Genomic DNA, 8,952 nt, shown 5'->3' with positions numbered 1-8,952 from the left:
AATTAGTTATTTGCATATTTTAGAAAAAGTCATACAAACGTAATTATGATTATAAGAAATTCCAAACAAATCGTTTTGCCCTCCTATGGTAGATTTAGTGTTAACGTCGGGAAACATCTAGAAATTGAAATTCTATTTAGCATAATTGCATGAACCGTATTTACTTTAATTATACGAGAACCGCGGTTACCAGTTTCGATTTTTCGTGATCCCGGGTATTTAAGGTAAATTCGGATAGCTGTGTTTTGATCTCCGGTTCATGGTTGCGCGCTTTTAGCAAACAGCCCCAGGGACGATCAATTCAGGCGAAGACGGTACCGCGGCAAGGTTCAAGGATAACGCCGGAAGATTCATCGGCTGGCTTGAAAGGACTTAGCAGAAGCGTTAGAGCAAACCGCGCATAGAATCGAGCCAGAATCAATACCGGCGTACAACTTCTTGAACGGTGCCCGCAAATCCTTCCGTAAAGATCAACACGCTATACTGCCCGTACCGATGAATTCCTAAGTCTAACAGACACTCAATTTCCAATTTCCTATTGATCTTCAATTCGAAATGGGCCGCAATAAAACAGGACAATTCCTGCCGAACGTTTTGCATTTCGGTTTAGTTTCGTAGAATCATAAGTGCATGCAGTTGCGGGGATAAATAAAACAAGAGGCGAAATGTAAAGTAGATGAGCTGGTTGTGTCGAGGCCTGCGATTATGGATGCGACTGGTGGCCACTGCCAATCACTCGGAAGCCGCCAGCCGCATAGCAATTTGCCGTGGCTCCTGTAGGACCAGCGACGATCCCTGGGTGCGTCCTTTGCTAGCCTCCTCACGCTGTCCACGATAATCAAGCCCTGGCTCACGAGAAGCCTCGCCAGGGATTGTGTCTCCTTTACAGATTGTAGCTCGTTCAGAAACAATCGGTAGCGAGCCGCCTAATTGCAGCACCGAAATTTCCCTGTCTGCCGTGCCGTTTTCATTCGATTTTCTTGCTCGTTACGGCTACCTTCTCCTCGTTTTCTTCCTCGCACGCTTGCTCGAGAACGAAACTGTTCTCCGGAACGATCCTTTCTTAATTTCACTCCGCAGCAATTCGCAAATAGTCTAGAAGTGGATAACAGTAAATAGGATTTTCTCTATTTCGTCGATTTACCTATGTAGACTGTTGCACATATGTAAGGCAAGAAGAAATATCTAAGAAAAAATGTAAAAAGAAGTCTAATAGATGTACTACATAATATTTATTAGTATATTTTTATCAGTATATATTTTTTTCTATGATTTTATATATAATCGTAAGCCAGCGAGTAGAAATTGTAACATTTACTATATACATTTGTCTCTGAGTCTAAAAACATTTTTAATACAAGATATTCTTTATTCGAAACCATTTAAATCATGCTATAAAACTTTTTCATAACATAAAAACAGGAAGGATATTTAGGTGGCTTCTTTTAGTTAAGAAACTGTATAAGGTTGCTACAAATTTGATACATCGTTATAAGAATGGAAACTTTCATAGGTACGTAGTAAATTACGAAACTGATATTTCCAAACTGAAATTCATTCGTACCAACGTCTATATTTCGATTATACGTACACAGTATTTACAGTTCCTGCAAAACAATGTTATCTCATCTTTCCTTACGACAGCCTGAAAGTATCTTCTAAAAGAAGAGTTGAAAGAACTTGAAGTCCGTAAACGTAGTAAATCGCAACGTACTGAAATATACAGATCCATTTGGCTATCTTTCCTTCATTTCTCGTAGCAGTTCGCGGAAACTCGACTTCAATGTCTCGTAAAATTCGCGTCTTAGAAAAGATCCAGCTTAAATATTCAACCGTCTTCTCTTGCCTCTTCTTGTTCCTCTTCTACCCCTGCCTCGCTCCAATCAAGCATCGACGTTCGCTTTCGCGCCCGCATCTGTGCTCCGTTCCTCACACAAAGCCCAAGAAGAACCCAGCTGTCGAATGATACGCCAGCGGATCCTTCGTCGGATTCGTTCCCTCCCGATGTTTACGATCCTGTTCGCCTCGTCAAAAGAAACGAATTTCGACCCTCATCCCCTGCGACGTCATCCCCTTTCACGGAGTTAACCGTAGGTGCGGTTCGACTCGCTCTCGGCCCGTGTCACGGTAAGCACGTTGTAAAGTGATACTTCCTTCGTGCCACGGAGGAACCTGACGAGCACCGGATTAAGCCACGCCTCGGGAAATTTTGATTTTCACCGGAGATACCCACACCTCGCCCTCGTGGCTATCTACGCCTTTACAACCCTCGACGGCGCGTCGAAATATTATGATTCCCCGTTGTTGTATTTTCCTTCCTGGCGGTTTACAAGATTTCGTTTTTAAATTAGTTTTCTAGACACCACCTATCGATCGCGAGATTACTACTCAACGCGGTATTCGAATTCGTGTCTTGTCTCTATGATCGAGATAATCGGTGTTTGAAATTCTTGCAGGTCGGGCCAAGTCCAAAGGGAAGTTTATCAAGGAGTTACAGAACGAACCGAACGAAACTTCGGTCGAACTCCACGGTCACTTCTTACTTTCCCCATTAGCCGAGAGGAACTCAAGGGGACGCGTTCCTTACTTGGCAAAATAAAATCAAGACCGCTTCGCCCGAGGTGAACAAAAATATTTATACAGACTCCATTTGCTTCGGACATCTATTTCCTGCTAAACTTCGAATGTGCCCCTGTAACAGCGAGTTTAAAGTTTTATTTGACACAATACAATTTCATTTTTTTAATATTGGAACGTCTGAAATAGTTTGGACGAGTCGATATTTTTAGATGTTCATTGATATGGATGAAAACTTTCTTGACTATTTTGGTCTTAAAAATATAATTATTGATCTTTCGCGGTTAATATCGTACTGAAAGAATCGACTCTGTATCGCCACAACCAGGTACACGAAAGAACAAGACGTTAACATCGTCAGACGTTATCATATTTATACTCGCTTCATTTCCTTTGGACATCTACTTCCTGCTAAACTTCGAACGAGCCTTGAAACATCGTGTTTAAAGTGATATTTAGTAGAACACAATTTCATTGCTTATTAAAGTATTAATACTGAAGTTGTATAAGCCGTGAGATCTCTGTCAAAAGTTTAAGAATTGTGATAAAATGTATACAGTATTTGAAGGGATAAATTAGGAAAAATTATCTTCACAGAGAAGTAAAGCTTACAAATTGTTCGACGTTTATTTTTAAAGTAATTTTTCACGTATAATTTCTAATATATAGTTTTGACACTTTCTCATAGGATTGAGATGCAACTGTCTACAAGTCCTATTTTTACTTACTTTTCATTGTATATTTCAAATAGTACCCTCGAAATTGATATTTCAATTTTACAATATTCTTAATACATGTATTAATGATTATAAAAAATCGCAAAACTCTCTCGTTTTTGCATCTATATTTTTTCATGAATGAGATAACACTTTTGCTATTCAACACAAGAGTTCAGGATGTAATAACTTTTTTAGTAGCCTGACACAATTCCTGTCTAAGATTGTGCACAGTGTTTTACCACTGCAATATTTAATAACTACACTTTTTATGCAAAATAAAATATTTGTGACATCAGTTTAAAAGAGTTTGTGTTTGAGATGAATATTTGATCGACCATTTAAACATTTCAATTTTTGATATTCTGAACTGTTTCATGTATTACACAAGGCATTTATCATTTCTGCACATTCAGTATTCTTATAATTGCATAAAATCCGCAGTCTACTAATAACTATAAAAATTTGAATGCTCTGTCATTGTTTTCTATAAGAGTTTAAGTTAGTCGCTCCTAGCTTCTTACATGGAACACACGTAACTCTACTAATTTCAAAGAAATAACAATTTATGCAAGAAATTACTTAATAATTAGAAAACGTACTTGTCTGCTCGCTTTAAGAATATCTGTATGATAATAATTCTAACTATATAGAGAAGCGTACATTTTTAGTGTTCTGATTTTGGTATTTTATATTTATCTTTTCTGTTATAAACTACTTGTTAAACATATATAAATATGGTGATTTAGTGATCGGTAATAGGTTGGTCTTGTTTTTATTTAAGGGTTCATACAACCTTCAAACGTCTAAAATAGTGTCATTATCGTTGTTATTTTAAGATTGTTGCATTGTTGTTCATTAAAATAGTCAAGAATTTTCTTGATCTATCCTAAAAATATAATTATTGATCCTTCGACGCGGATTAATATCCGAAAAAAGTTGTCACAATATCGACACGAGCAGTTATACGGACCCGACAAAAAAACAGGATGTTAACACCGTCAGACGTCGTCAAACTCAATGGTGTCAATCCGACGTTACAGCAACGGGCCGGAGGCCGGCCTCGCTCTCTCAATATCGATGCAAATTTTTTTTTTTTGTTTTGTAACCCGCTGGAACGGCGCCGCAGCAATAGCAGCCCGAAGGAAACGTTCCTCGAAGGGAAATTAATAACACGTCCTCGTAGTCGTCGTCACCGCCGACATGGAAATATATTATAACCGTCGACGGAAATGTCGTCATGCTGAGAATATTCGGGATTTCAAGTCCGCGGGGCTTGATCCCGCGACACAATTTCGATGCAAATTTCCCCTCGATTCGGCCCGTCTAAGTAACCTGCACGGGATCACGTACGGTGCCATTATGATTATAGCTCGTTAGGGAGCCGTCGAGGAATTTGTGTAAAATTAAATATAAGAGCTATTTTTCGTGGAACGGTCGCGCGGTAGAAAATGCAATTTCCTCGTGAACGTCATTCACGTAGGTAACAAAAATCAAACACTCATTTCTATACAAAAACCGAAGACGCAATTACACGGAGACGGGACGTTCACCTGGCCGCAAAAAGAAAATTAAGTCGGATGGTACCCACCCCCGGCGACTTTCTTAGCTGAGCGTTCAGCCAAGGATAACCAAACGGAAGATGAGAAAAGGGGACAGGAAGGAAAAGCTTATCCTCCTTAAAGCCAAAACGTTTCTAATATCAAATGATCCCTCTCCGTCTGACCAAAAGGACTCACAGTTTATTTCCCTTAATTAATTATGCAAAGAGGAAGTTATTCCACGCAGCTGAAGAAATGAACACGAGGCAAAGAGAGGGAGAGAAAGAGAGAGAAGGGAAACTGCGAGGAACATTTTTTCCCAGTGTCCCATTTGCCGTGTTTCACGCGCGAGAACGCTTCGAAACGGTCGCGCGCCCCGAGGCGAAACGCCCGCCGGCGAAGGGTTAAATGGCGGAAAACGGCCGTGGAGGAGCTACACCGGTGGTGACTTCATTCTGCTTGGTGAATTCCGGGACGCCGCGCCGGGAGAAGGAGAGAAGCCGAACGCAAAAAAGAAAGAGGGTCACGGAATTAGAAAGAGCAATGGGGATGATCGCAGTCAACCGGTCGGGCCTGTGTTTACGCGACTGAGGGTTCATTTTCGCGGTGGGACATCGCCTTTAAAGCCAGCTTTAAGCTGAGCGAACGCCAGCTACTTTTTTGTTCTCGGACGGTGTAGCTGGGCCGAGGAACCCTTTGCGATTTTTATAGAATTCCTCTTACCTTTGCTTGACTGCTCTCTACGGCGCTTTGAGTGCAATTAGAACATTGCCATTGTAATAAGTTATGCAAAATATGGTAGGAAAGGCGTCAGGTACTCATTGTCGATAGGACGACTGTTCTCACACTTTGTTTCGTCGCCTGGGTGTCTCATTCGATTTCTTTACGGATGTACAACGGGAACGCTTTCAGCTAACTTTTAAAAGAGAATGCTCGCTTCTCTCGTGTCCTGGTGGCTCTCTTCTTGATTAATAATTAGCGGGAGAGTCACGGATAGTATTAGAAAGGGATTCCCAGGAGGAACTATTCTGGTAGTGTAAATATCAGAGAGAAGATTGGTACGCGGAAATTGTCCGTTCCTAATCCGCTTCCTGGCTGCGCGAACGAGCCGACGGATAATCTTCCCGGGAGAATGGAACAATAGAAAAACAATTGGGGCGTTGCGTTGCGTGGCTGAAGCTACCGGTAAAAATTTCACGAGACCCCGCGAGCTCACGAGGCCGCGAGGATTTCGCGATTGAAATATTCACACGCCTTCGCCGAGCCGAACACATATTTTAATGGGTCCCGGTATTTCCCTTGTCCTCTTTCTCGAAGGAGTTCCTCGGCTCCGTTCGCATTTTACGACAGCCGAAGTGGTCCTGTTCTTCTGAAAAATGCGATACAAACATTTCCGGAGCTACGAAGCCAGAGAGGTTGGAAAATTTAAATATCAAAATGCTCTGCGAGCGGTCCAATTTTAAATCCTCGTTGCATAACAGTCTCTAAGGATCAAATAAAACAATTAAGTTCCACACGTGAAACATATTTTATGTCCAAAGCGTAGAATATTTACAATTACAATGCAGCACTAATATGAAACTTGTTCACGGTCCGCTTTTATTTGTACGTAATAACAGCGCACAGAACATGATATAAACGTCGTTGGGTTTTTGCCGGGACGTGGGTGGTTGCGTTCGCCGGTCGGAATAGGGCACGTGGAAAAGAAAACGAGATGAAACCGAGGAGAAACGTAAACAAGCGGTGAATGTCGATAATAAAATTCGAGATGCATTTACATCGGTGCTAGCTCGCTGGCAAGTATGTATTTCCTGAAAGCTGTTCGACAATCGAGAGAAACGTTCGCAAATAGAAGCTGCGTCGGTCGCTGAGATCCGTCTATTTACAACATTCTCCGTTATTCTTCCTGATAAACTGTGCCCCTTGTCGTTTTGCTCGAAATGCGTCCGAGCCGGGCTGATATTGAGTAGAATAAATCGTCGAGATATTTTTAACTGCGTTGAAGGGCCGTGTCGCGCGGGTTCTCGTGCCGTCGTTTCGGGAATTGTAAATGGAGTTTCCACTGCGAACACTGCAAACAAGAGTAATCGGAAAATCTAATCTCGAGTCGGAATTACCGACAACATGTCAGGGTCGATTGATCAGATTACTAAAGCTGTTGAAATATTTCCAAATCCGCTATAATTTAACTAGCTGGCACAGCAATCGATCAGCCAGTTGTACAATGCTACACGAATCACGTCTTCTAATCACCATTTAAAGATATACCTTGTGTATTTAAAAACGTACGATTCTATCGGAAAAATCATATCCTTTGTATTCGTCCATAAAACAGAATGCCAAATTATGTCTCTTACGAAACCATACAACAGTGATTCTCAAACACTGTGTCGCCACTGCCAAGCAATGGCCCCTCCCGGAATGAAAATTATTTATTTTTTTTACATTTCTTTATCAATTGACACTACGTTCAGTCGAAACGTTTATTTGATCATTTGAACAGAGGAGATAGTAACATTTTATAGGATGCAGAACGTGCTGTGGTAATTTATTTTCCCGAATTTCTTGTATGTATAAAATCATTCAAATTTCGCATTAAATGTAATTTTTAATTTATCGTTAAATAAACATTTTGTTTACTTCGTAATACAAATTTCATTTTATTTTTCAGTGAAAATTATTACCCTATGCTAATTTTATAAAATATATTATAGGTACACCAATCAATAAATCAAATGAAATTCTTTTAATTTATCATATTAATTATTAAAAACCTTATAAATTATTAAAAGTGTACCGTGACGAATAAAAGGTTTAAAATTAGACTTGTTTATAGATGAAAGATCATTTTTTATACAAATAAATTATCTTAATTTTAATAAATAAATCTAATAATCATTGAATAATATTTACATAATCTTCTTTAGACACACTCGACGCGGAAAGAACCGCCTTAAATTGACGAAGGATAAAGCTCGGATGAATTGGTAGCATAATTTCCACTGCGTCAGGATTTACGGTGAAATACAAATAACACGGCCCTAATTTACACACAGTGCCTCGGGTATTAGAATTACAGTCTCACCCCTTAATTTCCATACGAAACTTCGCGTCTTCCACCCTGCACCGCAATGCTTCACTGCGCAAATTCACGATTTTTTCCGCCACCGCGTCCCCGTTCCCGTTTCCGGTTCACCGGGAAAAATGGTCGTGTTACTGGAGTTTAAAGAAGACGTTCCCAGCGCACCCCCGTAAACGGCGAAACTTTCCGCGTCATATAATTTGCTCGCGAGTCAGTTTAAAACGGAACTATTGTTCAAATAAGCCGAAATAAAATACAATCAACCGTAACGGATCGTAGCGAGGCAGCATGATCCAATGTAAGTAAATATATTCATTTGAATAACGTGGAACAATTTTTGGTCGTGAAGTTTCAAATTTTGCGAGAAGTTGGTGACCTCGTTAAGGAAAGTGAAGTTTGTTTCATTGTTTAAACTCCGTGAGGAAATTCCAAAACTGGAATATATAATGAAGACGTGCGTACTGTTTACACGGTTTCTATATTTTTACCCTTCTTCGCTTTCACCTTTCGAATTTCCTACTGCACCCTTCTCGATGATCTCATCCGTGAAAACCATATCGGATGGTAATTTGGTGATTTCCAGTACACGGGCATTAATTTTTACCCTCCTGACTCGATGTCATACTTAATTTCCCATGAATCCACTCAGTCCCCCATCGATCGAGTCGACCAAACATTAATGTCGATTCGCTCTTCGTGAAATTACCTATAAACCATTTTCGTCCAACTCTTATATTTCATCTGTTAGAATAATTTATATAAAAAGTAACTAATGTGCAATTTGTATGAAACTAGTGCAGCGTTGTGACGAGATCTATTCAAGCTCGAATATTAAATCAATTGTTTATAAATTTTCTTCGTTCAATTCTTATACTTGAACTATTATAGGATGGTTTGTATAAAAAGAATCTGATATGCGATTTGTATGAAAATAATGAAGCATTTTCAAATCATGTGTTGAAGTTCGAATTTGAAATTCTAAAGTGATTGCGAAGTGAGACACTTGGCAATCGGAACGTAACAGACAGAAGATGAA

The 8,952-nt window shown here is 39.9% G+C and overlaps 1 long non-coding RNA gene across 1 annotated transcript in view; it reads left to right on the top strand.

Annotated features, from left to right (window-relative positions):
• Window positions 1-2,695, top strand: part of LOC113463867 (uncharacterized) — a 206,709-nt gene extending 204,014 nt beyond the window's left edge. The window contains exon 5 of the long non-coding RNA XR_003388695.1: window positions 2,457-2,695. This is a non-coding gene — a long non-coding RNA (uncharacterized LOC113463867). The remainder of the gene's footprint in view (window positions 1-2,456) is intronic.
• Window positions 2,696-8,952: the final 6,257 nt, after the last annotated feature.

This window comes from Ceratina calcarata, unplaced genomic scaffold (genome assembly GCF_001652005.2).
Source record: "Ceratina calcarata isolate Rehan_Ccalc_2016 unplaced genomic scaffold, ASM165200v1 scaffold178.2, whole genome shotgun sequence".
Taxonomy (NCBI): Eukaryota; Metazoa; Arthropoda; class Insecta; order Hymenoptera; family Apidae; genus Ceratina; species Ceratina calcarata.
The sequence above is the reverse complement of the archived record's forward strand: the minus strand, read 5'-3'. Positions and strand labels throughout refer to the sequence as shown.